General features: G+C 41.2%; 1 protein-coding gene and 1 pseudogene across 2 annotated transcripts in view; both read left to right on the forward strand.

The window, feature by feature from the left end:
- LOC146992396 (uncharacterized) overlaps positions 1-9,519 on the forward strand; it is a 24,170-nt gene extending 14,651 nt beyond the window's left edge. The window contains exon 7 of the mRNA XM_085790500.1: positions 9,442-9,519. The gene's annotated coding sequence lies outside the window, so the exon portion shown is untranslated. The remainder of the gene's footprint in view (positions 1-9,441) is intronic.
- LOC146992397 (sialoadhesin-like) lies at positions 1,663-26,617 on the forward strand (annotated as a pseudogene). The gene is made up of 16 exons (XR_015037006.1): positions 1,663-1,878; positions 2,386-2,795; positions 8,667-8,857; positions 8,963-9,029; positions 15,163-15,170; positions 15,660-15,849; positions 15,953-16,297; positions 16,864-17,074; positions 18,901-19,155; positions 19,329-19,559; positions 23,268-23,630; positions 23,755-23,891; positions 24,128-24,386; positions 25,805-25,886; positions 25,975-26,035; positions 26,405-26,617. The product of XR_015037006.1 is annotated as a sialoadhesin-like (transcript).
- The last annotated feature ends 391 nt before the right edge of the window (positions 26,618-27,008 follow it).

The raw sequence follows: 27,008 nt of genomic DNA on the forward strand, positions 1-27,008 counted from the left end.
TATGCAACATTCACCTTTATTTATCCCTATTTGTGTAGCCAATTTTGCTCTCGCGAGAAAAAAATGCGATCTTGTTTTACAGCTTGTCATTGGAAAAAAAAAAAATTCCATGCATTTACCGCGACTACTGAAACCATGGAAACGTAAATATAAAATTCGAACGGAAGAGCAAAACCGGCTTACGTTTTTGACGTTCAGAAAAAGGTGGATATATAATAAATAAAATGTAATGCAGGCTGATCGGTTCATTGTAAAACATGTATTTATTGATGTAAATGTGGTGATTTCTGTACACTGAGCCCCCAGGCAGCGCCACTCCTCTGTCCAGTACACACAGGAAGCTTCACTTTCCATTCAAACAAACTGCCACAATTGTTAGATTTCATCAATGAGACCAGCATTTATATCCTAAAAAGAAGTTAACCAGCCGATGGTAAACCTCTAAAAGCCTGCGGGTAAGTTAATTAACGAACGTTTTGTCCACCGCGGTGTCGACGTAGTTCTGGCCGGCCGAGCACGTCAGCAGACTGGCTGGCTGCCTCTTTGATGTCGCGGTCGTTGCTCCACAGGTGGGGTCGAGTTTCACTCTCTCCGAAAAACATCAGAGCGAACTTCTAAACAGCCGTTATTTGGATCTAAACGGTTACTTTCTCGCATCAAAAAATATTAAAACTTAATAAAGTGACGTAATAACAGCGCTACAGCAGGAAATAAAACAGCTTTTTGCCTGTTTCACAGCTACCACTACCGCTGCCGGCTGCTGCGTACGGCGTGCGGGGGGGTAGTCCCCCCCCCTCCCCTGCTCCTCGGCTTCTCGGTGACGTCAACGAGAAGACCAATCAGAAGTTGCGTTTTCTTCCTCTCCTGGTGAATTCAAGGGGGAGGAGGCGAGAGTGAAGTTCTTTGCCCGGAAAACATGTCAGCTATTGTCAGTGACAGAGAAGATTGAGTTATACATGCAATAACCTGAAAAAAAGTGATTTTCAGGTGATGGATCCTTTAAGCCAAAAAAACCCCAATGATATTTCAGAAAATGATTGTTTCCTCATTTTCGTTCATGGCTGCTATAATGGGGGAGTAGCCTATGCAAAATGTCAAAATTACCATGTCAAACTTGAACCATAGACTGTAAAAAGAATGGACGTAGCGTCCGTGACGTCACCCATTGGTTTTGGGGAGTCGTTTTTGTGACTCAAATATGGCGGCCTGAACAGCGCCATGTTGGATTGGCCGGCCGAGAACCCGTCCACTGGCCTCGAAGCAGCTGTCCACGGAGCTGTTCGGACCTGTCACTCAACGTTTCCGCGCCCTAATTGGCCAAAGTTTTAACCTAATAACAGTAAAACGGTAGAAAAAATCACCCCCCTCAGAGTGTGTGCGGGGGTAGAAACTATCGATTGAGACGAAAAAACGTTCTGACACCAGGCTTTGATCATGTTTACTGAGGATGTAAAGTCTGCGATTTTAACATGGGGGTCTATGGGGAATGCTCCCTTCTGACACCAGCCCCCAGAGGAAGCCGAGGGGATTGCAGTTTTTTGAACGCGGAAGTGAGCTTCACTTCTCAGACCGACAACTGCCCCCTTGACTTGGACGCAGACTTCATACATACGGATAAAGTGAAGAGGAAGGAAGTGTGTCTTACGTTGACAGCCTGACTTCTCTTTTACTTGCTGCGCTGCTCAGAGAAGGACATTATTTTTTTTCCTCCTCTGTCAAAAGAATAGTTTTTTGAAATGATTTTTTATTTCTTTCATGGATTTTTCACCAGCTGATGTGTTTGATTGTGTCTGAGGTCACAGAGAAATTTAGAGGGAGCGGTGATGAGTTTAACAGCAGCATCAAGTGGATTAGTCATCCTCCTTCTCACTGTACCAGGTACTGTACATCTACATTTACTTTGTAGGACATTTAGTTACCACAAAGAGAGAGAAACAGGTTTGAATGAATGAATGAATCAATCCCTTAACCGTCACTTTCATAGGTTTAATGCAGCGCAGGAATTTCACGAGGGCCACGAGGGCCATGGCCCTCGTGCCCGTCCGATTTGGCCTTGTGCCCTTGAAAAAAATATCTGCCCTAAGGCCACAGTGGCCTTGATGCCCCACCCGCACTGCCCCGGTTGATTTTGCGGTTGTCTCCTTTGCCTCTTTCCTGTCATCACGGCTTTGACACCTGCGTCTTTGAAGAAAAACAATGCGTATTTTGATACCATTCTGGCAGCAGGACCACTGACTAAAACACCTCATGGTCTGCAAGTGAATAAAAAGGAAGAGACCAGGAGGTGTTTTAGTCATGTAGCAGGTTTACATGTTGAATTAGCTCCATAAAACTTCAGTGTTGTTCTGAGTCTGACTGTGGTTTCTGCTGTGCTCTGTGTTACAGTGATACAGGGTCAGGATGGCTGGGGAGTGGCTTACACTGAAACTCACATCTGTGCCTCTAAAGGATCAACAGTGGAAACGAGCTGCACATACAGTTACCCAGAGTGGTACAGGGGCGTTCGCCTTAGAGTTGTACAAAGATTCTGGTTCAGTAAAGGGAGTAGAGATAATGCTGTGGATCTGACAACAGACTCAGACTACAGAGGTCGTGTGGAGAATCACTGTGATGAGAGGAAACAGAGCTGCACTCTGAGAATCAGAGACCTGAGAGAGAGCGACTCAGCTGTTTACAGGTTCAGAATTATAACAAATGAAGATGGGAAATACACAGGGGGTCCTGGAGTGACTTTGTTTGTCACAGGTAACGTTTTCACTGGAATATTTATCAGTTTGGTTCAAGTCATTGACGACTGAGAATCTTTATTTGTCTCTGTGTTTGTACTTTTCTAGTTTAGTTCATGTCTGTTCTTTCTTCACATGTCCAGACCTCCAGGTGCTGGTGGAAAGATCATTAAACTTGGTACAGCTGACGTGTTACAGCAGTTCTAAAGCAGTTGATGGTCCATTTGTCTGGTACAGAAATGAACTGAAGATGGGGGGGGAAACATTCTCCATTATAGTCTCCTTTAATGATAACAGCAGATATTCCTGTGCTCTTAAAGGATGTGAGGATCACCGCTCTCCTCCAGTGTGTGAGTTTACTCCACAGTTTAACTAATACAATGTCAAACTAAAACCTTCCACTACACAGTTTATGTCTCATACTGGATCAACCTCTGTATAAACTATCAACTAGCCTACATAATATTCACTTCTACTGTGAAAAGACAGTTAAAGTTGACTTCTCCTCATGTTTCCTCCTCCAGATGCTCCAAAGCTTCCCTCTGTGTCAGTGAGTCCCTCTGCTGAGATAGTGGAGGGCAGTTCAGTCAATCTGACCTGTAGCAGTGATGCTAACCCAGCAGCTAATTACATCTGGTACGAGAAGAAGGACCGGAAACGTCTTAGTGAACAACCACAGTTTGTCTTCAGCTCCATCCAGCCCTCTGACTCTGGAGAGTATTCTTGTATAGCTCGGAATGAGATGGGGCTGACAGCGTCAGGAAGCATCTCTATTGATGTAAAATGTGAGTGAGACAGTTCATTCTAAAATCTAGGCTATCCACCACTTTATTTTCCCATGATCCATTGCGTCACACCACAACGGAAGTCGGTTTTAGTAGCATTCTAGCGAACTGGTAGCGTTAGCCACCGGTGTAGCTACCAAATGTGGGGGCTCCGGGCTGCCAAAACCGTTGTGACTAAATCTGATGTTTGTTAAGTCTATAAAACGAATTATTGAACAAACATTACTATTTCTGTGTGCACGTTTTTGTAATTAGTCATGGTCACATACTGTGCAATATACACAAATTCGCTGTGCTATACTGTGCATATAATTTATTCTTATCTATTTATTTTTATATTATTGAAAGTGTTTTTATATTGTCTTTTTATAGTATGCTTGTTTGCACTGAAGGGGAGGAGGGCTTAAAATTTCGTTATACAGTGGTATAATGACAATAAAGGCATTCTGATTTTTTTTCTGTTATCGTAGTTGTTAGCTTTGCTGCCGCTGACAGCTAACAGCAGCAGCAAACTAACATCAGGACGTCAGCTGTTAAAACCCTCCCGTTGTCCGACACGACATGAAACTACTCCAGTTAGCTCAGTCATGTCGTAACTAGGATATCCACTGGAATTTTTTTTTTTTCCATTAGCCGTTTATTGAGTTATTGTTTATTGACACTGCTAACGGCTAACAGCTAACGGTTAGCCCAGCTAATCTAAAATGTTTGTTCAACAATTCGTTTCATAGACTTAATAAACATCAGAGTAGTCGCAACGGTGATATAGTGACGTGAAAATGTGACATATAGCTAAAACCTCGTATTGTTCTCATTAAAATTACGTGATTATTATAAATAAAGTCATCATGGCCAATGTCTATCAACCAGTCTATGCTATCAACAATACAGTAACGGTGGAATGGAGTGTCATGGCGACACCCAGAGTCATTCTCCGGAAAGTGGTAGATATGAAAATGAATAATTCATAATCACCATTGCCCATTCCACTTCCCACCCCTACTCTAATTGTTTCTCATGCTGCCAAACATGAAACTATTTCCGTTACTCATTTAATTACAACATGTAGCTCTGCAGTTAAAGTGTGTTATTGATGTTTTCTCCTCCAGATGCTCCAAAGCTTCCGTCTGTGTCAGTGAGTCCCCCTGCTGAGATAGTGGAGGGCAGTTCAGTCAATCTGACCTGTAGCAGTGATGCTAACCCAGCAGCTAATTACACCTGGTACAAGGAGAACCAAACTCTTCCTCAAGGACCAGAAGGAGTTTATCATTTCTCCTCCATCAGCTCTGAGGACAGAGGGACGTACCACTGCAAGTCTGAGAATCAATATGGAGAGATCAACTCTAGATCTCTGTTTGTAGACGTCCTGTGTAAGTAGAAAACACATGTTGAAATTCATCAAAGTCATGAATGATATTATTCATGTTGCATCTTCATGTTCCCTCCTCCAGATGCTCCAAAGCTTCCCTCTGTGTCAGTGAGTCCCTCTGCTGAGATAGTGGAGGGCAGTTCAGTCAATCTGACCTGTAGCAGTGATGCTAACCCAGCAGCTAATTACACCTGGTACAAGGAGGGTGACGACTCACCAAAAGCTTCAGGACAGATCTTCACCATCACTGACCTCACACGTGAACACAGTGGGAATTATTACTGTGAAGCCCAGAACACAAGAGGACGTCATAAGTCCACCTTAAGTCTGACTGTTTTGGTTGAGGGTGAGTTAAACACGGTCTTGGTTATATTTTGTCAAATTTCATGCAGGTTACACAAATCTCATGGAACTCCTGTGTTGGTGTGTGTTGCTCGCTGACGGTGTTTTGAGAAAAGTGTGTGGTTTTTACTTCAACACCTCCCACACCATTACCAAAATGATTCAGTGACACACTTCCAGTCTGTCCACTTCCTGTATAGCGTGTGGTTGTAGTCAGTCTTCCTGGTAGCTGTTGACATCTTTAAAGACCCACTCCCGTGAAAATCGTGTTTTTCGTGCTTTTCACATGTTCCTGTGGCATTTTTCTTGTGTTAGAGGACATATCAGCAGAAAAGGAAGTGCAAAATTGCATTTCTGAGTTTTTCTGCCTTCAAATTGCTGTGAACCAATGGCAGACGCAAACTGGCAGTTTCAGGGAGACTGGAGGTGACGTGTCACAACCCCAGGGGAGGGCACTAGTGCTACAAGCTCCCGCCCCGCTCTGCATCTGGCTCAGAGGTGAAAGGCTTGGCAGCTCGGTGTAGCTGTCAAGGTATAACAGGTATAGCTCACCTGGTAGAGCAGCTTGTACCGTGATCAAGGACTATGTTCCAGTCTGGGATCAAATCCCAGTGTGGAGTTTTACGCTGAACGCGCTGAATCTGTAATTGTACAATATCCAGCTGTCAGCAAGCGGGGGGGTGGGGTGCGAGGAGGTGGCTGGGAGAGCAGCGCAGTCTCCGCCCACCCTCCAGAGGTGCATTGCTAATGAGCTGGTTTTGAAATGACCAAAAAGGGTCGCGGGAGTGGGACTTTAAAGGTGGGAGCTCACGACTAGAGGACAGTAGGCTACAACAGTGGAGGTTTACTTACGCAATGCTAAAAGTGTATCCTAAGGCCCTGTCCCATTTCTCCCCCTTAAAACTTCCACTTGGTTTTGAGTGCCCTCAACCGTAAATTCCCCTCGTTGAGGGAAAGTGGCTGAAAATCTTTCCCTATGGAAATGGGACACCACTAGTGTAGTGAACGTAGCGAACATGATAACATACGTCACATGTTTACAATTATACCGGTGGAGCGTGCTACTATTTTCATTCATTCATGTGTTGCCTGTTGCGTTGGCTGTGTTTGTTTATCTCAGTCTAAACAATTTTTGTAATTAGTCATGGTTATCATAGATTAGCCGGGCTAACGGTTAGCTACCTGTTTAACTTTAATAACTCAGTGACTCAAACAGTCCATGAAAAAATATTTTCTCCAGCGGATATCTGAGTTACAACATGACTGAGCTAACTGGAGTAGTTTCATGTCGTGTCCGACAACGGGAGGGTTTTAACAGCTGACGTCCTGATGCTACCGCCGTTAGCTTTGCTGCTGCCGTTAGCTCTGCTGCTGCCGTTAGCTGTCCCTGTCAGCTGCACGACTGCGCAAAGGGTTAGGGCAAATATTTAGGGCTAGGGGGAGAATTGGGACAGGCCCTAAATATGTACAACACCATCAACATAAAAAGAAAGTGGAGTGCTGAATACTCTTGATTAAGTAAACATCATGTGCACATGGCTACACTCATATTTCCTCTCCAACAAGTCAGATAAAGTGTTTATAGCTGCATCCATCAGCTACAGCCAACTGGACTGTACCATAAGTTAACTGCTAATCAAGTGTTTCCAGAAAACAGGTGCATGACAGCGTTACTGGATTTCACTAACCTTCCTGTAGAAACCCATCAGTCTACTATGTTGCAAAGTATTCATAAACCAATCACACTTATTATTCACTAAATACTTAATCCACTTTCCCTACCAACCCACCTCCTATTATTACTTGGTCTACCCCAGTGACATTGCAGGTTGGGTAAACCAGTATTCAAATAGGAAGTATTTGCTCAGTTCTCTATTTTGTCTCTGCAACAACATGGTGGGTTTGTGAAACATGATACTGAACCAATAAACAATAGCTGAAAAACTGTAAAACTATACTGGTTTATACTAACCAGTATTTAGTTCAACATTTTGGCAAATTGGCCCATTGCCATAATCCATATATTCTTAGGAGTAGGTTTGTTACCTTTAAATGTCGGTGCAAGCTATTTTTAGAACGGCGGAGCAGAGCCGTTGCTTTAGAGGTAAATGTAGGGACTGCTTGCCAAAAAACTGCTCCTGACGGGAACGCACATCAGCGGTTTTGCATGTATTTCCCTCTAAAACAACTCTGTCTGGTAACGTTCTGTTATTATCTCATACTGTGGTGAATGTGCAGGTCACAACTTGTCCACCAGAGCGTTGTGGAGTTGTTGGATTGTGTATTTGATGAGTTTGATGAGGGAAACCAATAAATCCCATGAGCCTCTATAGCGTAGCTCTGAGCAGCTCACGGCTCTGCTCCGCCGCTCTAAAAATAGCTTGCACCGACAATTAAAGGTATATCTACTGCTAAAACTATTGGGCTTAAGGTGATGGGCTAGTTTGCCAAATGTTGAACTATCCCTTTAAATGTATGTTTTTTGCAGGAACATGGAAGTTAACAGCTGCTCTGATAATCTGCAGCTTTCTCCTGGCTGTTGTAATCGCCTCTGTCTTACTCTGGATCATGTGAGAATTTCTGTTTCATAACTATTTGAAAAAAATAATAATTTAACACTCATTCATTGTAATGAGTTTTAATATTTTTTTAATCAGTTTTCTGAGCAGAAAAAAGAAAGTCTCTGAGCAGAGGTCTGAGCCTGAAGAGAGAACAGACAACAGGGAACAGGTGAGAAAGGAGAACTGAACTAGGAAAACTAATCTGGCTCAAATGTTTAGACGACACCCCCACATTATCTAGTTTCCAGCTCACTTTAAAAAAAAAGGAATTATTGTATGACATTGTGTAATCTGACTGCTTTATACACCTAAATGTATCATACTATATATCTAATTCATTTAATTAGATCTCTACATGTATTCAAGTAAAGTGTTACCAGCATGGGTAACACTTTACTTTAATAGGTATTTATAAAATTGACATAACACTGTCATAACCATCAATGAATACTTCTGACAGCTGTCGTTAAGTGTCATTCGGTAAGTTATGTCACTTTTAATGCAAAGTTGACATTATTTGAGATGTTTTTGTTCTGACAACTTGACATAAAGACAATTTAAACTGTCATAGCAGACCTAATTGCCAAACTTTAAAAAATTATGTCAAGTTCTCATAACAAGGACATCTCAAATAATGTCACTTTGCATCAAAAGTGACATAACTTACCGAATGACACTTAACGACAGCTGTCATAAGTATTCATTGATGTTTATGACAGCTGTTATGTCATGGTTATGACAGTTTTATGTCAATCTTATGAATACCTATTCAAGTAAAGTGTTACCGTAGCATGTAGTTAGGACAGGGCATTATTTGTTCCAGCATTGCTCTGGGTCCTGGGGTTTATCTCATACGTACTTATGTCCACTGCACTGTCTCCAGACACAACCAGCTGAGCAGCAGGATAATCTTCACTATGCCAGTATCCAGTTCTTCACAGACAGCAGCACCATTTACTCCAACGTCGGAGTGGCTCGGGCCAGAAAGCACAACGAGAAAAAAGAAAAAGAGGAGGGAGATGTGGTTGAATATGCATCCGTTGCAATTAAGAGTACCAGTACTGTGGCTCCACAGTGAGTTGCTCTTGATTGCACTCGTGATTTATACAGGGATGTTTAAATACTGTATGTGTTACCTCATCTTCACTAGTCCACTAATCTGATTTATTTCCCTCTCAGAGCCAGCGGTCAGGAAGATCCAGAGGATCTGACTGGATTGTACAGCGCAGTCAAGAAACCCAAAGCAGTGACTTCCTAGTCTACTTTCAATTCATGGTAATTTTATAATTGTTTTAGTTTTTATGCTGTTTTAATTCACAAATTCAAGCAGGACATACTGTACAAGCAATAGAGTTAAGGCTTTGCGTTTGACTTAAAGGGATAGTAGCATTTTTTTTTAAAGTGGGGTTGTATGATCTACAAATAGCCCCTAAGTACTTGCAGTAGAAGACTCTCTGCACTCCTCCCGTTAGCAACGCCAGCCCATAGCCCTGCCCAGAGATTTACAACATACAGTGTTGTGAACAGACCCAAAGAAACGGCCTATTTTCGCGGCCTAAAAGAGGTTTTACCTGAAAGAAAATACACAGTTTACACAACTTACGACTGTAAATCCAACACTGATTGGCCTTGGTATATCTGGTTTGATCTCCATGCAGATGCTCCAACAGACCCATAGGAGTTGGAAAAGCAGTGGAACATCATCAACTCTCACCAGCTTCACACCTTTGGCAACAACACAAGTGTTTTTGTTCTTTTTTTGGGGGGGCTGGACTGTACAACCAAGCCAGAGGTACCACTACCACGGTCTCTGTGCTGGGGGAGAATTTTGCCAATCACCAGGCGAGATCGAACAAGAAGCTTGACCTTTGTGTATAAAATTCAGAAAAGCTGTTTCCCTAAAAAAATGTGAATGTGGACACCTTAATGGTTGCAATCTCTGTCTGGCCACCACCTACAGTACATTTACTACACAAAACAGTGTAGTAAATGTAACAGTGTTTTAATTAATGGACTGTTGATTTGAAGATCTGGAAAATGGTAGAAGTTGCAGCCCACATGTTGGACTGAGGAATCACTTAACTTATTTGGCAGGATTTGGACAGAACAATAAGCAGCATAAGGCGGTGGATGTGTAAGCTGATCCGGTTGTGTGATGACCGATTCAAAATGATTCTCTGTACATACAATTTGTCTTTCCTTCACACTGTGTCTGCATTTTCACAAGTTTACTTGACTTAAACTTAACTTAAAATACATTTTTTGTCCGTTATGGAAATCTGTGTTGCACAGCAGCTCCACAAACCATCTTCACTTTTTTAATGTTCACTAAAACACATTGATTATACTTTTACTTCCTTTTATTTCTACAATAAATCATTCAACACATTCATGCAAGGTGTTGTTTAGGCTATCTGTTGACAACCAAAATCCTCTGACTATGAGGCAGCAAAATCTAACCGCTGAAGGAAGTTGAAGATGACTGTTTTTTCCATGTTAACCACAGAGGCCAGAGGACGTGACCCCTTTCATTGAAAAGGAAGTGATGAAAGTTTAGTTCAGTATTCTTCGTAATTTTTTTTTTTACATGTATGTTGTAAACTATCGCTCTCTGTGTAATTTCATCAGCTATGTGGAGCGGAGGCAAAAGAACGGTAGCCAAAGTGACATTTGTTTTTCAGTCTATCGTGCCAGTGTCACACCTCAAGTAACTATCAGTGTTATAATTTGATTCCCATTTCCCAAGAGTGGCTATGAACTTTTAATGAAGTTGTATTCCTTGTTGGCATAGCCTACTCATCTATCTTGCTTGGATTTGGTGAGCAGTAAATTGTTGTTACTACTGAAACATAAAATGACCATTTCAAAAAGTCACAAAAAAGTGTATTAATGCACACTTATATAATACATGATTTGTTTTTATCTTTATATATTTTACATATTTGAGTATTTTTACACTACCTGATAATTTAAATGTGTAAATGTACCTACATTTATAAAGGTGGGCCTGTGTACAGTGGGTTATGGCTCTACTTGAACTTTAATACTCCATTATCAGAGGCAGTCAGTCCTAACTGTTACCAACTTGGTTTTAATTTTGTTGCAGATTATATTTTACTTGCTATCTCACCCAGGTGAATTCCATATTGCACAGATTTTTTTTTTAGAGTTGAGAAAAAAATGCAACAGGAGAACAGCTGATGAATGTGTTACTGCAATAAACTCAAAGACAACAGTATCCTACTTTGTTTTTGAGTTGGGTTTAAAGGAAAATAAATACAGTGGTTATTATGACATTTCTCTCTCTCTCTTTTGTTGTTGTTGTTGTAACTGTACCCCTGTCTACATGTTACATTAATGGGCAAGAACAAAACAACAAGAGAACACACATTAAGTGGTAGTAAATTAGTTGTCAAATATTTAAATTACAGGCTAATAGTTTGTTTACAGTATTGCCGTTTTTTACAATCTGGACCTTATTTCTAGCATAAAATACGATCATTTACTCACCCAGATAACTTTGGTGTCATTCCAGATCCAGCCGAGAGCCGTGTATATCCATATAATGTGAGTACAACACATTATCTGCCGCGAAACTCGTTCATTTCACTGATAATTTATTATGCTAGGCTAGTGCTATTCCCCTCTGAGTCCGGGGTTAGCTATTATCAACATCCGGGCTCTATGGGTTGACCTACTAACCGGAACTGGATTTGGCGGCAGTTGCCAAGCAACAGTGCTACTTCTACTGCTGCTGCCAACTGTTGCTGGTTGTCCGCCCGTTGGCCTCTTACCTCTACTCCGTGAATGAAACAACAGTTTATCCACCGATGGAGAGCTCTCGGTTGCGGCTTGTGGAAGACAAACGACGTGTGTGAGTGTTAATCCCCAACGTTTCAGTAATATGTGGTGGTGAGTAGTAAAAGTGTTAGTGACTGACTGTTGAGTATGTAAAGTTAGCTAAACATAACTGGGAACAAGTAGCCTAACCGTTAACGTTACATATATTACTGTAGCCTCAAGCCAAGTAAAGCTAATACTTAACTCAGAATTAGATTTAGATTAGATTTAGCCTGTCTCTCAATTTTCCTCAAGGAACTTCATAATTTTGCTCACTCCACCTCAAAAATGCAGCCATTGAAAAAATTAAACCTCCTCCACTGTCAGTTTAAAATTAATTAAAGATCAAAGTTTAAACTGGAGTTTAAAGTTCTGGTGCAACAGGATTAAAATTTAACTTAATTTAAAGTAAAAATTAAACTGAGGTTTAAAGGGAGGTTTAAATCGAATCTGTCTTAATTTTGAACTAGGTTTAAAGTTTAGTGCAACAGAATTTAACCTTAAACCATGATTTAATCTGGTTTTAAAGTTAAACCTTGTTGGTGCAATCCAGCCTAGAGGCTTTTAGATGAGAACATTTGCGAAGAAACTAGCAAAAGGCAAATTCAAAGACAGGTTCGACCGTCGGGACATTAGACTTCAGGCTATATTTGGAGGATCGTGGATCCAGCTATTATCATGTCTGATTTTTGCCGCCACCACCATTCATCTCCGTCTATCTCCGTTCATTTCCCCTCTTGCCCAAGCGATGCTCTGTGAGGTCCTACAGTAAGTACGGTAATTGTTTAAAATGTGCTTTATTGCCGGTACTTACTGTAGTCTGTGTAACAAATGTTAAAATAGCAGACTACAGATGTAAAAGGATACTGCAACACTTGCTGATGTAAATATGGGTGCTAAACTGCCAAAGCTGTTATTTAATTTCTGAAATTATTAATTGCAAGCCTGAATGAATGCTTTTGTTAGTTGATTCACCCTTCAGTGTGGTTGTAGAGTCTTAGTGCTGCCACTAGGTGTTAGTAAAAGCCAGTGTCAGGAGTGTCAACTACCCATGTGTTTATGTTTTTGTATTCTTTACACCACGTCTATACATTTGTCTACATTATATATCAGTCTGTCTTTAAAAAGAGAGAAAGAGAAAATTTTGTGTTTGGTATTTGGTCTGACGAGTATCAAAATATCTTTAAAATAAAATGGTAGGCTATCGTTTTTTGTTTTTTTTTACATTAGGATGCCCAGACTGTGCTCAACAATCATAATCAATCTGTTATCATTTCTACCTATCTTTATTCAGACTGTCAGACTTATGTCTCTCTGTCTCTCAGCTATAATTTGAATACCAGAAAATTGTGCATATGTGTCTCATTAGCAGCATACTGTACATCATGAAGCCTCTGTGTGTTCATGCTAAGGTTTGTTTTTATGTGTCAGACTGAAAGACCTTCTCTGTCTGCTGGAGGAAATTCAGTCTGGCTGTGGCCACAGTGCTGAATAGTTGTAATGCATGCTAGTGTTTTAGTGTACAAGACTGCAACTGTGTTCTGGCAGTTTGTTTGTTTGTGTGTGGGATGTTCGTGGTGTCAACCATACACTCTCTGTGAGTTTCTTCTTCAATCCAAGTTTTAGCTATATCATTCCTTGCGTTGCGTTGACACCAATTAAATGAAGTAGTGACTCTAGGGTCAAATCTGAATCTGACTGAGGCACCTCGCATGTTTGATAATAGAAATATTCATTGGTAGCATATCGTAAAAAAAAACTAATACAATATGTTTACACATTTTCACACCTGATACAGAATTAAAAACATAAACTTTCCAACTCTCACAATTGTTGATAATTAATCCGAAAGACGCATTCATAGATAATGAAATTTCACTAAACGAAGGAAGACCCTCGAAAAGAATAATGTTGTATTTGAGGGGGGCTATGACCATAGCCTGGACCAAGAACTGGGAGCTGTACTGAAACAGGTAAGGCCTGATTTTCTAATGTTGTATAGAGTAAAGTGGTCCACTGGGGAGACTGATAATTGGTGATCATAAATGACACCCAGGTTCCTGGAAACCTTGGTTAAAGACGGCAAAGGGTGAACATGAGATTTTCGTATTATTGTGATGACCAGACCAATCGCCTGGGGTGACCAGGGGTCTTAGAGAGGTTAAATTGAATGTGACCTTCCCTCATCAGTGTGGATATAGGCCTACTAGCCTACCTACCAGAGGGACAGTCTTAGGTCTACGAGTGGGTACTAGGACCCAAGCGTGTGATATATTGCAAAGAGGAAGGTATTGAATGAGGAGGGAACAATGGTTTGCCCAAAGTGCCCATGTTTCAAAACACACTACAGTAATGTTAAATAACTTGCAGACACATGTACCTATATGTGTACTTTGTGGATTCTTTCCCCTCACTTGCCTCTCAGGGCTTGTGACAGTCAGATTCATGCATATTAAGAATGTAAAGAGGAAGTCTGTCATGTTGTAACAATTTGCCTTTTGCCTTATTTTACCGACTACGATGACCTGGATGACTAAGAACCTTCGGAGACACTCACTACCTGCTGAGGGACATCGCATTCACTTTCACCATCACCTCTACCGTAAGGAGAATTGTTTATTAACAAGAGATTTATTTCATACATTGTTCAGCAGCTGATGTGTTTTCTTGTGACACACAGACAGAGAGATGAGAGGAGCAGCGATGAGTTCAACAGCAGCATCAAGTGGATTTGTCGTCATCCTCCTTCTCACTGTACCAGGTACTGTACATCTGCATAAGTAGGACATTTAGTTAACACACTCAGAGCAGGATAAAACAAACTGTTTTAAATTAATTGATTGTACAATTACAAATTATGCAGACTGGTTTTTGTTGCATGTTATGTGCAGTGAATGATCATGATTCAGTATTTTTGAACTTTCCCTCACCACTTGTAGAATTCACAATAATTGTGCTATTACACAAGTTCCTTATAGGAAAAGATAACATCTACCAAGGGCTCAAAATAAGGAACCAAACATTGTTGGTTCATTCTATAACTTGCTGATATCATGGTGGTGTTTTATTTTTTAAAAGTGTTAAGCGTTAATGAGCGAGAGTGCACCAATGACTTGCCCTTTCTGTATCCTAGTTATACTGTATATTCTTCACCACTTTGGCCACAAAGTGAAAAAAGGGAAGAATATTTTCATTAACAATAGCAATAATAATACCTATTTTTATTTCTGTTATAATATTCCTCTTCAATTTGACCTGTTATTTACAGTAGTATTATACATGTGTTTGTCATGTCACAGGTTTTACCCATGTGCTATGAATCTGACTATGGTCTCTGCTCTGTTCTCTACAGTGATACAGGGTCAGAATTCAGCTTCACAACAAACCAACCAGATGGGGGGATTGTTGATTCACCTGGAACCACTTTGACTGTCAGGTAACATTTTTATTTGAAACTTAAAAAGTGAAACCACAGAACTGTGCATCTGTTATCACTTGTGTTGACAGTTCTTTCTGAAGTCCTGCGTCTCTTTGTCCAGGTTTACAGGTGCAGATTTAATTTAATTTTTTTAATTTAATCGTTTATTTAACAGGGACAGTGCATGGCTCTCAGACGTACCAGAATTAGCTATCAGCTAAATTTCATCAGTAGTCCCTGGGCAGGAACAAATAACATGAATCTAACACAAAAGCACATACAAATATAAAAAAACATCATCACACAAGCAGCCAACAATAACAAAGTACACACAATACAATACAACACAACAGCAAGAATAAAATGCAATGTAAGACACAACAAAACAATGTTAAGATACAACACTAAAATGGTGAGTGAATGATGGTGAGCTAATGTTTGAATTTATAATTGGTGGGTGCATGATTGAGCAGATTTAAGCCATGATTTTATCTTAGATTTAAAAGCAGTAGCCTAAATGTACTAATGTCTCTGATATCGTTAGGTACTGAGTTCCAATAATTAGTGGCTCTGACAGAAAAGGCTGATCTGCCAGATGAGCGAGTTGTCATCTTGCAGACTTGAAGCATGTACACGGGCACGTCTCGAGTGTCACAGCAGTTGTCTACCTGATCATTCTTCCTACGTGTGGTATGAAAATGGAAAGATTGTCCCTACAGAAGAACGTTTTTTGAACAATTCCTTTATGCTGGAAACGGTTATTCCTGTGCTCTAAAAGGACACTAAGATTTCCCCTCTCCTTCAGTGTGTGAGTAAATCCACTGTCTTACATTAACATTACTCCTGTTGATTTTTTTTTTAATCCATTACAATGTGTTGTGACTTTTTTTTATTGTGTCTTTATTTTTCAGGTGTTTATGGTTCTTCATGCAGCAGAGTGACTTACACTAAAAGAGGCCTCTGTGCCTTCAGAGGCTCATCAGTTGACATTTCTTGTGAATACGATAGTTATCGATCTATAAAATCTAAGTTCTGGTTCCGATCTCAACGCAATGACCATCACAGACGACCCGAGGACCTTCGTAATAACTCCCAGTACTCAGGTCGTGTCCAGTTTCTGGAGACAGAGACAGGACGCTCCACTCTGAGAATCAGCAACTTGACAAAAAGAGACTCGGCTGAGTACCGCTTCAAATTCATAACAAATGAGTTTGAATGGGAAAGCAGTCTCCCTGGTACAACTCTGGCTGTCAAAGGTAATGATGAACACAAAATCAGTTTCTAGTTAATGAAGCAGTACTTAATATAATTTTGAAAGTATGTATTAAGGGAATGGATAAAATGAGAGGTAAATACATTTTCAACAACTAGGCTAATTGATGACAAGAACATGATAAGTTGTTGCTAAGATAGTAGATACATTAACAGTGTGGTTAACATACCTATGACTTAAAGGGGAACTATGCAAGTCTGTTCGCTTTTTCACTGTTTTCAGTGGCACTTAACTTGCAAGGTTGGCTTTTGGCTAAGAGTTGCTAGTGGAAGGCAGAGAGCCTCCATTCTCCCCAGTCATTTATTTAACTATGACAATTACTCCAAAGCTGTGCAATGAATGTAAAAAATGTAGCATAGATAAGGTAAAAATCTTGCATATTTCCTTTTTAACAAGTTGCAGTGCAATGAGAACAGCAGCCTGAGCATACCCACTCACAAAAACAACTTAGCCTATACTGTAGTTATTTGGTATACTAGGTTGCAGTTATAACCGGTGGCCAGAGGGGGGAGACATTGTACATCCAACACATGTGATTCTTCTTCACAGATCCACGTGTGTGGGTGCAGGTGATCGGGTCTTCAGCTGGTCCGAAGCTGATTTGTCACAGCAACTGTCGTGTCTCTGGTTGTTCCATCCTTAATCTGGTACAAGAATGAGAGAGAAATTTGGGGAGAGACGTCTCCATCTTTCAGTGGACACGTTGATCTTGAGTACAGCTATTCCTGTGCTTATGAGGGTCATCGCTCTGCTGCAGTGTGTGAGTTCACTCTTGGGTTCCTGACACCCACTACCTTTCCTGATTTAGTGCATTAGTGAAGGTAGTTAAAGGACAATTCTGGAGCAAATTCAACCCGGGGCTATAGTTTCCTAATATTTTAGTTTTAAGGGACAACGAGGAGTTTTGGAAAAGCGAAGCGTTTTCACACTACATTTATGAGCCTCCGCGCACCGTAAAATTCTTTGACCGGCGCAAGACGGACTCATGTTTTCATTCATCAAGAATTAAAGTCAGAGGTTCAAAGAGGTTCACAGTCGTAGTTCCGACCATAAACGGCAATTTGGCTGCGTTATTCTCATGACTCGCCACGAAACCGAAAGTAAAGAAACGCTGGTCGGCTCGACCAGCATCTCCGCCACCACTAATAATAACAAAATAACGATAGAGACAGAACGATATATTTATCGAAAATGGGCCCATTAACAAGTGTGGGTAGTGGAAATTCATCCACATTAACGTGAGACTTTTTTTATAACCGAATAGAAACTCCTCGTTGTCCCTTTTAAAGAAGGACTCAAGATTTACGTTTTAATTGCTCCTGTTTTGCAGTAGTTCTGTTCCTGTCCCTGCATCGCCACGGCAGCGTATAATGAGAGCCGACCAATCTTTCCTGTTTAGGCTGGTTACACCCCTCTAAGCCGCACATTTTTTCCACAAACAGTGTCACATGGCTGTTCAAACATACACCGAGGGGTTTGTAAACTGAGCTTAATACAAAGTCTCATGAAGCCCCTTGTGAACTCGCAAAGTCTCGCATGAGAGTCAAGTTGACAACTAACTGTTAGGTCAGTTAAACATCAACTCAGAGCCACAACGTCTTCGTAGCAGTGAGAGTAAACCTGGCTATTGTTTATTTTACTTGTAAACATACTGAGAGCGTCAACTTGACTCTTACGTTAAATGTATTAAGCTCTGTTTACAAACATGTCCGCTTTCTTGAAGTAAACAACCCTCTCGGTGTATGTTCGAAGCCATCTGATGCTGTCTGTGGACAAAAATTGTGGCTTTGAGGGATGTAAACAGCCTAAACAGCGCTGTGGCGATGCAGGGACAGACAGAACTATTGCATAACAGGAGCAATTAAAACAAAAATCTTCAGAATCCTTATTTTACACCTAAAATATCCTTTAAAGCAGAAGTAAGTGGAATGTTTGTGTTAATATAAGTCTTAAATAGTTATATCTTCCGACAGCAATCACTTACATAGAGTGTTTGGTCCGAAACACTGATCTGTCAGTCACTCTGCTCTGCTCTGAGCCGAGGAGAAAACTTCTTGTATACTTCCTTGTATCCTACAACCTTTATCCAATGAGGAGAGAGAACGGCATGCAGGGCTGTGAGTGCAGCCAAGGGATGCGCGTGAATGTGGTGACGTAGGGACGAGGACCAATAGATCCATGACGAGGGCGGGGACTGCTACTCCATCAGCTGACAAGAAGTTAGCCAAAACGACCGGATCGCTTACTTCTGCTTTAAGAGATTGCAACATAGCAAATTTGATGATAAAATCTGTTTCTTAAGAAAGGATATTTATTCAACTCTTCAGGGTGTGGTCGTACGCAGTGTGAATAAATATCTTGATGTGTTTGTGTTTACTGCACATGATTTAACTCAGGTAACCTTAGTGAACCATGGGGCTCCACTTATGAAGTTTGTCTTTTTTGTTTGTAGGTTTGTGATTATTATTTAAAAAATGAAAAAAGTAACAGCACCCTAGTGATTTTTAATCAGCACAGGGATTAGGGATCAACAAGAATACATTCTACCATAACAGACTCATGGTAATGTGTGTTTATTTCCTGCAGATGCTCCAAAAGTTGTATCAGTGTCGATGAGTCACCCCGGTGACATGATCAAGGACAGTTTAGTGACACTGACCTGTAGCAGTGGCGCCAACCCCCCCGCCACCTACACCTGGTACAAAAACAACCAATCACTGCTCAGTCCACCGCAGCTGGTTTTCACCTCCATCCAGTCCTCCGACTCTGGAGAGTATTACTGCACAGCTGAGAATGAGCTGAAGAAGACGACATCTGAACGTGTCTCAGTTAATGTGAAATGTGAGTAGGAACTGTTTATTGAATGCAACTAATGGCTTAAATCTGTTGGATTTCAAATGCATTTCTTACATTCAGTCCATTGTAATTCATCGAACACCCCTGGTTGTGTGATGTCAAATTCATTCAGATGCTGCAACACACCTCAATTCATATAGTTATTACATTTCTTTCAGATGCTCCACAGACCCCTACTCTGTCAATGAGTCCCTCTGCTGAGATAGTGGAGGGCAGTTCAGTGACTCTGACCTGTAGCAGTGATGCTAACCCAGCAGCTAAACTCACCTGGTACAAGGAGAAACAAACTCAGCTTCAAGGAGCAGAAGGAGTTTATCATTTCTCCTCCATCAGCTCTGAGGACAGAGGGACCTACCACTGCAGGTCTGAGAATAAATATGGACGGATCTGTCTAACTGGCCTGTCTAGTCTCTACCTGGTCGTTTTACTAAACTTAACCAACTCCTTTCTTCATTGTCTAAACCCAACCAATGGGACAATTACACTTCTCACTCAAAGTCCCAAATCAACTTCTCACTCAAAAATAGGCAAAAATATGCCAAGTCACTTAAAGGTACTTTATTAGTCACATATACAGCTAGTACAGTGAAATTCTTTCTCTTAACCCATCCCTGAGGAGCAGTGGGCAGCCGCGGTGCAGCGCCCGGGGACCAACTCCAGATTATGAGCCAGTGCCTTTGGTCAGGGGCACTGACTGGAGGATTAACCTAGCCGACATGTTTTTTAGTGGTGGAAACCGGAGCACCCGGAGGAAACCCACGCAGACACGGGGAGAACATGCAAACTCCACACAGAAAGGCCCTGGGTGGCCCGGGATTCGAACCCAGGACCTTCTTGCTGTGAGGCAACAGTGCTAACCACTGTGCCACCGTGCCGCCCTTACAACTTACAACTTACAACTTACAACTCCACTTCCAGGTATGGGTACAAAAATTGCATGTTCATGGGACCCTTTTTCTAAAAAAGGGTTCTATGTTCCCCGGTCCCATACAAAGTGGGGAACATAGGACCCGGGGAACATAGGGATGATCCCATCCTGGACAACACCCTGTCATTCACTTCCCATATTCAAAACATCACCCGGACTGCATTCTTCCGTTGATGCCAAGGAGTCCGTGCACATGTGGCTCAATCAGGGTCAACAGACAAGGAGGCCAACAAGGGCTGGCCTACACAGCCACCTTATCACCCAAGGGAGGGGGGGGGGGGTCTGTTCTAGGATGAGTTTACCACAAGTGGTGTGTCTACTTGTTCTGTTATTGGTCAGTGTAGCCTAAACATTAACTTTATATTTTCAATATTTAAACTGTTGCACAATAAAATGTGAATTTAAAACATTATAGTTTCTGCATTTATGCAGTATTTATCTAGCCTAGAAATCTAGCTGCACCCTAGCGGCAGCAAATATATTTGCTCCGTAGGTGGGTCTAGAAACGAGCCATAGGAACTTTTTGAGTCTCGAACACCGTTTGTGTTCACCAATCACAGCGCTCTATCTGTTTAGAGAGTCGTTGGGCGGCTTAACACGATGACGACATACATTTTAATTGGCTTGTCAGGCAACGTCATCCTGCTCTTTGCTCTGATTGGTCGTAGCGCTACCCTATTGGTGCAGAGGCAGTTTGAAAGACAGCCTTCATCCTGCCCCCTGGATTGAGCCGAGGTCTACCGGTCGTTGCCAGACTAGACATTTTAATGATATAGTCTGGCTTGTCAGGCTAGTATTTATCAGTAATACAGTGAAAATTAGAGGAAATGTGCAAATTTACTTTGCAAGTCAATTTCGGTGTGCGCCCCTAAATTTTCTGCTTGCGCTCCTAAAATTTTAAGTTAGGGGCCACTGTGCTCCTAGTCAAAAAAGTTAGTCTGGAGCCCTGACCATGAGTGCCCGACCCTTCAGCTGCTCTGGAACTCCCTCCCCCCACACATAAGACAGTCAGACTCCATCACGACATTCAAGTCCCAACTCAAAACCCACCTGTTCAAACTGGCATACTCCCTATAACCGGACACTCTGCACTTCACTCGCTTTTATCTTGATGTTTTGTTAGTTTTGTTTTTTTAACAATGTTATGATCTTTTATGCTTTTATTTCTTTTTGACCTGGGTGACCTGAAAGGCGCCTCCAAATAAAATGTATTATTATTATTAGGATGTGGTGTTTTGTGCCTCAGATTATGCAAAGAAGTCATGAGTTTGTTCAGAGAGATGTGGTTTTCACAGGTTTGTGATTGAGATTTGTAGACCATGATGGTCTGAATCTCAGGCCACGTGCTCCTTGTGTCTCTGCTGTCTCGTCTCCAAAGTCATGAGCTATCTTTTTGGTGAACTGTGTTTTGTTTTTTCTGATTCTATGAGACAGTTTGAATTAACAGTGAGAAAGAAAAACCAGATCAGAAAAACCTTTTTCAATCTTTCAATCTGTTTTTAGTTCTCCTTTTTCTCTCAGGACTTCCTGAGTAGTGTGTAAGATGACAGTATAGGTCAGACTTGTATTGAATATTCATGATGTAAAGAGGAAGGAAGTCTGTTGTTTTCATAATTTGTTTCTATCTTTTGCTCACTGCGCTATTCACAGACGATCATCACCCTCCTCTCTTGTCAGACTAGAACTGGTTTTTGATCAAATTGATGTTTCTTTCATACAATGTTAAGCAGCTGATGTGTTATATTGTGTCTGAAGTCACACAGAGAGATGAGAAGAGCAGTGATGAGTTTAACAGCAGCATCAAGTGGATTTGTCGTCGTCCTTCTTCTCACTGTAACAGGTACTGTACATCTACATTTACTTTGTAGGACATTTAATTAACACATCCGGATCAAGATGAAAATAGGTTTGAGTCAATAAACAATTCTTCAATAGTTGTTTTTATAAGTTTTATGGTTGATATGACCTCAAATTATGCAAATCATTAAAACACATGTGAGTCTTTGTTGTATCTATTGCACAGTTAGGCACTATTTCAATTAACTTTATGAATGAAGCTGTATGTGGTTCATCTAAAGGATTCAGTAACTGTAGAGTTTATCGACAAATGTCTGTACGTCTGGTTTAAGAAAACAAGAGAACGGTTACCAAGGCTCAAAATAAGGAACTTAACGTTGTCAGTTTTTTTTTTGTTATCTGGTGGTGTCAGTATGATGTTACCACACTTTGTATGGTTTACAAATATAGACACTATCAGACATGTTTGTCTTAAACTTGCAGTGAGACGTGTTGGAGCCAAGTAGTTTAGCTTCGAGGGTCAGTTAGACAGACTTGGACAGTGTTTTTCAACCTTGGGGTCAGGAGTCAGGACCCTACGTGGGGTTGCCTGAAATTCAAATTGGGTCGCCTGAAATGTCTAGTAATTGATGAAAAAAAAAATGCTTTTAGAATAATTATTACACTTGTTTAAATTATGATTAAAAACACTACACACAATCTTAAACAACTTTATTCTATACTTTAATTTTCTTGAATATAAATTGAGTTCAAATAAAATGCAGCATATAAAAATATTTGAGCTGGCCCCCCCAAAAAGATTTGGGGTCCCCAAAAATTTGTGAGGGGTTAAAATTTTTGAAAATGGGGTCACGAGTCAAGAAAGGTTGGAAACCACTGCACTCGGGTAACACTTACTTGAAGGTCTGATCATAAGAGTGACATGACACTGTCATGCGGTACCTACTGTCTACTTACCACTGTATGTTGCTCTCTTAACTGTCTGCTTTAACTTCCTCTGGCTCTGCAGTGTGATGTGATTAGGTGTTATTGTATTCTTTATCTATGTATGCTAGCTCGTGCTCTACATGCACTGTTCCCACATTGCAAGGTCCGTACACTGCCATATGCCCTGTGCATAAGTTTCTTATACTGTATGTTTTTTTCTTTCTTTCTTTTTTATTGTCTTTCCAGTTTGTGTCGATTCAACTGGGATTCTATTCCTGTTGAGCACTCTGTGTACATGTAAGGGTGCTATATAAATAAAAATGTACTTACTTACTTTAGTAAATGTGTTTTAGTCATGTAGCAGGTTTACATGTTGAATTAGCTCCATAAAACTTCAGTGTTGTTCTGAGTCTGACTGTGGTTTCTGCTGTGCTCTGTGTTACAGTGATACAGGGTCAGGATGATGACTGGGGAGGGACTTACACTGACACTCACATCTGTGCCTCTAAAGGATCAACAGTGGAAATGAGCTGCACATACAGTTACCCATCAAAGATAAATGGCCATGTTACTATAGTTCAGAAAAAATTCTGGTTCACTAGGTGGAATGATGATGATGCTGTGGATCTGACAACAGACTCAGACTACAGAGGTCGTGTGGAGAATCACTGTGATGAGAGGAAACAGAGCTGCACTCTGAGAATCAGAGACCTGAGAGAGAGCGACTCAGCTGATTATAGGTTCAGATTTATAACAAATGAAGATGGGAAATACGCAGAGCGACCTGGAGTGACTTTGTCTGTCACAGGTAACGTTTTCACTGGAATATTTATCAGTTTGGTTCAAGTTATTGACAACTGAGAATCTTCATGTGTCTCTGTGTTTGTACTTTTCTAGTTTAGTTCATGTCTGTCCTTTCTTTACATATTCAGACTTCCAGGTGCTGGTGGAAAGATCATCAGGCCAGGTAGAGCTGAAGTGTCACAGCAGTTTTAAAGCAGCTGATGGTCGTTCATTTGTCTGGTACAAGAACGAACTGAAGATGAAGGAGAAAACATTTTCCATCAGAGTATCTGTTAATGATAACAACAGATATTCCTGTGCTCTTAAAGGATGTGAGGATCACCGCTCTCCTCCAGTGTGTGAGTTTACTCCAATACAATGTCAAACTAAAACCTTCCACTACACAGTTTATGTCTCATACTGGATCAACCTCTGTATAAACTATCAACTACACAATATTCACTTCTACTGTGAAAAGGCAGTTGAAGTTGACTTCTCCTCATGTTTCCTCCTCCAGATGCTCCAAAGCTTCCCTCTGTGTCAGTGAGTCCCTCTGCTGAGATAGTGGAGGGCAGTTCAGTGACTCTGAACTGTAGCAGTGATGCTAACCCAGCAGCTAAACTCACCTGGTACAAGGAGGGTGAAGACTCACCAAAAGCTTCAGGACAGATCTTCACCATCACTGACCTCACACGTGAACACAGTGGCAATTATTCCTGTGAAGCCCAGAACACAATAGGATGTCAGAAGTCCACCTTAAATTTGACTGTTGTTGTTTCAGGTAAGGAAACGTGTATCTATCAACCAATTTTCTGCTTCTCAACTCAGCTAAAATTGAGATGATAGCCATTGAAAGGTCAAAAAGAAGACGGATGGTTTAGCAGGCTTTTTCCTATCGGGCACCAACACTGTGGAACAACCTCCCATTAGACATCAGACAGGCCTGTTCAATTGAGGCTTTTAAAGCAAAGCTCAAGACTCATTTATTTAGGGTGAATTCCAATTCCCCCCTTAGCCCTATAACCCTTGGCCCTACCCCTTCGTTTTGCATGTTCACGTGAAGTGGTAGGGGTGTCCCAATTCTGGTTCAGACGAGGGTTAGGGTGAAGTGGTAGGGCTATCTCGCCCTTCAAACTGAGATTTTTCAGAGGCACACTTAAAACCGAGGGGTATGACAAGTTTCCCAGAATGCATCTCGCGGCAACCGGCAGCGGTAGCTTTTATTTCTCACTGTAGCACTGTTTTTCATGCAAGAAAGTAACTGTTTAGATCCCCAATGTGCGGCCGTTTTATCCAAGTGACAGCTGTTTAGAAGTATGCTCTGATGTTTTTCGGAGAAGTAAAGCTCCACCTGTGGAGCAGATCAGCAGCTCTTCACAGAAGCAGCAGCCGTCTGCAGAGCTCGTCGGCCAGCCAACCTCCGTCGTCATCCCGGGAGAAAAGACGATCGCTAATTAACTTACTTGCAGGTTTTTTGAGGTTTACCACCAGGTAGTTGCATTCTTTTTAGGAGATAAATGCTGGTCTCATTGATGAAATGTAACAATTGTATCAGTCACATTAATTTGTTTGAATTAAAAGTGAAGCTTCATGTGTGTTTTGGACACAGGAGCAGCACTGCCTGGGGGCTCTGTAGCCTACATACAGAAATCACCACATTTACATCAATAAATAAATGTTTTACAATGAACCGATCAGTCTTCATTAAATTTTATTTTATTTTATTAAGTTAACATGGTTACGGTAAACAACAAAGTTGGGCACATTGTTTTGTGGGATACAGTAGCTACAACAGTATGCGGTTTTGAATACAGGATTTGTGGCAAAAGCTTGTCACGTCTGCTTACATGAAAGGCAGCGGAGACTACTGATGACGTATGTGATTGTTGAAGGAGTATCCCAATTCGTAGGGGTTGACTTTCAACCCCTACCCCTTGTAGGGTACAAGGGTTAACAAAACCAAAATCTGCAGTATGCGGAAAATTCCCGGTTGTCGTACTAATTCAGAAAATATCTTGTGTGTTGTGTTATTTGGCATTGTGTCTGCTTGTGAACTGTTTGCAGTGCTTGTTTGTTTGCTGTGTTTGTCTTCTTTTCATCAGCTTGTGCAGCACTTCATAAATAAATGTATTAATAATGCTCTCTTATTAATCATCTGTCTCCCTCATCAGTTGTCAGTGTTTCCTTCTGATCCTGCAGATTCATGGAAATCAGCAGTTGCTGGAACAATCACTGTTGTTCTCCTGGTTCTGGTCCTCCTCATTGTCTTCCTGTGGATCAGGTGAGAACGTCTGTGACTCCATCGTCATCTTCACTGATCCATCTAAATGTAGGAGTTGATTCATTCGACTGTTTTTCCTCCTGTCTAGAAGAGACAAGTTGTTCCCACAGCAGCGTGAGCCAGGAGAGAGACCTGACAACGGAGCAGAGGTGAGACAGGAAGAGTTCAAGTCTTCCAGTGTGAAATGAAACATGAATGTCAGACTGCACTTGCCCTGTTAAAACTCACCTGGAAACTGTTGTATCAGCTGTTTAGTCCACTTTCTTCATGGCTGCCTTCTTGGTGCTGGGTGGTGTTTTACAAACAATGGTTCAAGCTGTGGATGATGGTGTAGATCCCTCAGGCTGAGAAAAGTGGCTTTAAACTGTGGAACCTCACTACATGTTGATTCGTTGACTCTGCAGAATGTGTCAAGGAACATGAAGCAGTGTGTGAATACTCTGACCTCTGGTGGTGGACAATAGGAATTACAACACAATAAAAGTCTTGTTATAACTGAGATGTGTTTGTCCCGTCAGGTGAACGTGGGTCCAGCGTTTGACTCCCCGTCATCTTCTGCAGCAGGCCAGCAGGATGACCTTCAGTACGCCAGCATCAGCTTCCCTCAGCAGAACCAGGGAGATGTTGTCTACTCCAACATCAGAGGTCATCTCCATAGAGAAACTGAGAAGGAGCAGGATGGAGTTGAATACTCTGTAGTCAGACTGAACGACACAGCTCCTCTCACATGAAAACTATACACATCAGGTCAGTGACAGACTGGCAATAGTCCAATATGGCAAAATGCCATAACGGCAAAACAGGCAAAAAAAAAAAAGGAGAAATTTCAATAATACTCAAATTTAGAATGTTTGCGGTCGTCAACGCATTTTCTGCTAGTCATTGAACAATCACTGAAGTGACCAATAAGATGACAACTGAATGATGGGTGGTTAAGGGTTAGGGTTAAGCAGGAAGAGGAAGAAGGGATGATCTATTTGCACTATACAGCACAGTCAATAAAAAAAAACATGAATCTGTGGGTTGTTGATTAAACTTAAAATTTACAGCATCAATAGAACCAGAAAAAAATACAAACAGATAAACAGCAGTGGTATATGTAGGTGTGACCAATGCCAATCG

Source organism: Trachurus japonicus, chromosome 1 (assembly GCF_045865225.1).
Source record: "Trachurus japonicus isolate A0001 chromosome 1, Traja_1.0".
Lineage (NCBI taxonomy): Eukaryota > Metazoa > Chordata > Actinopteri > Carangiformes > Carangidae > Trachurus > Trachurus japonicus.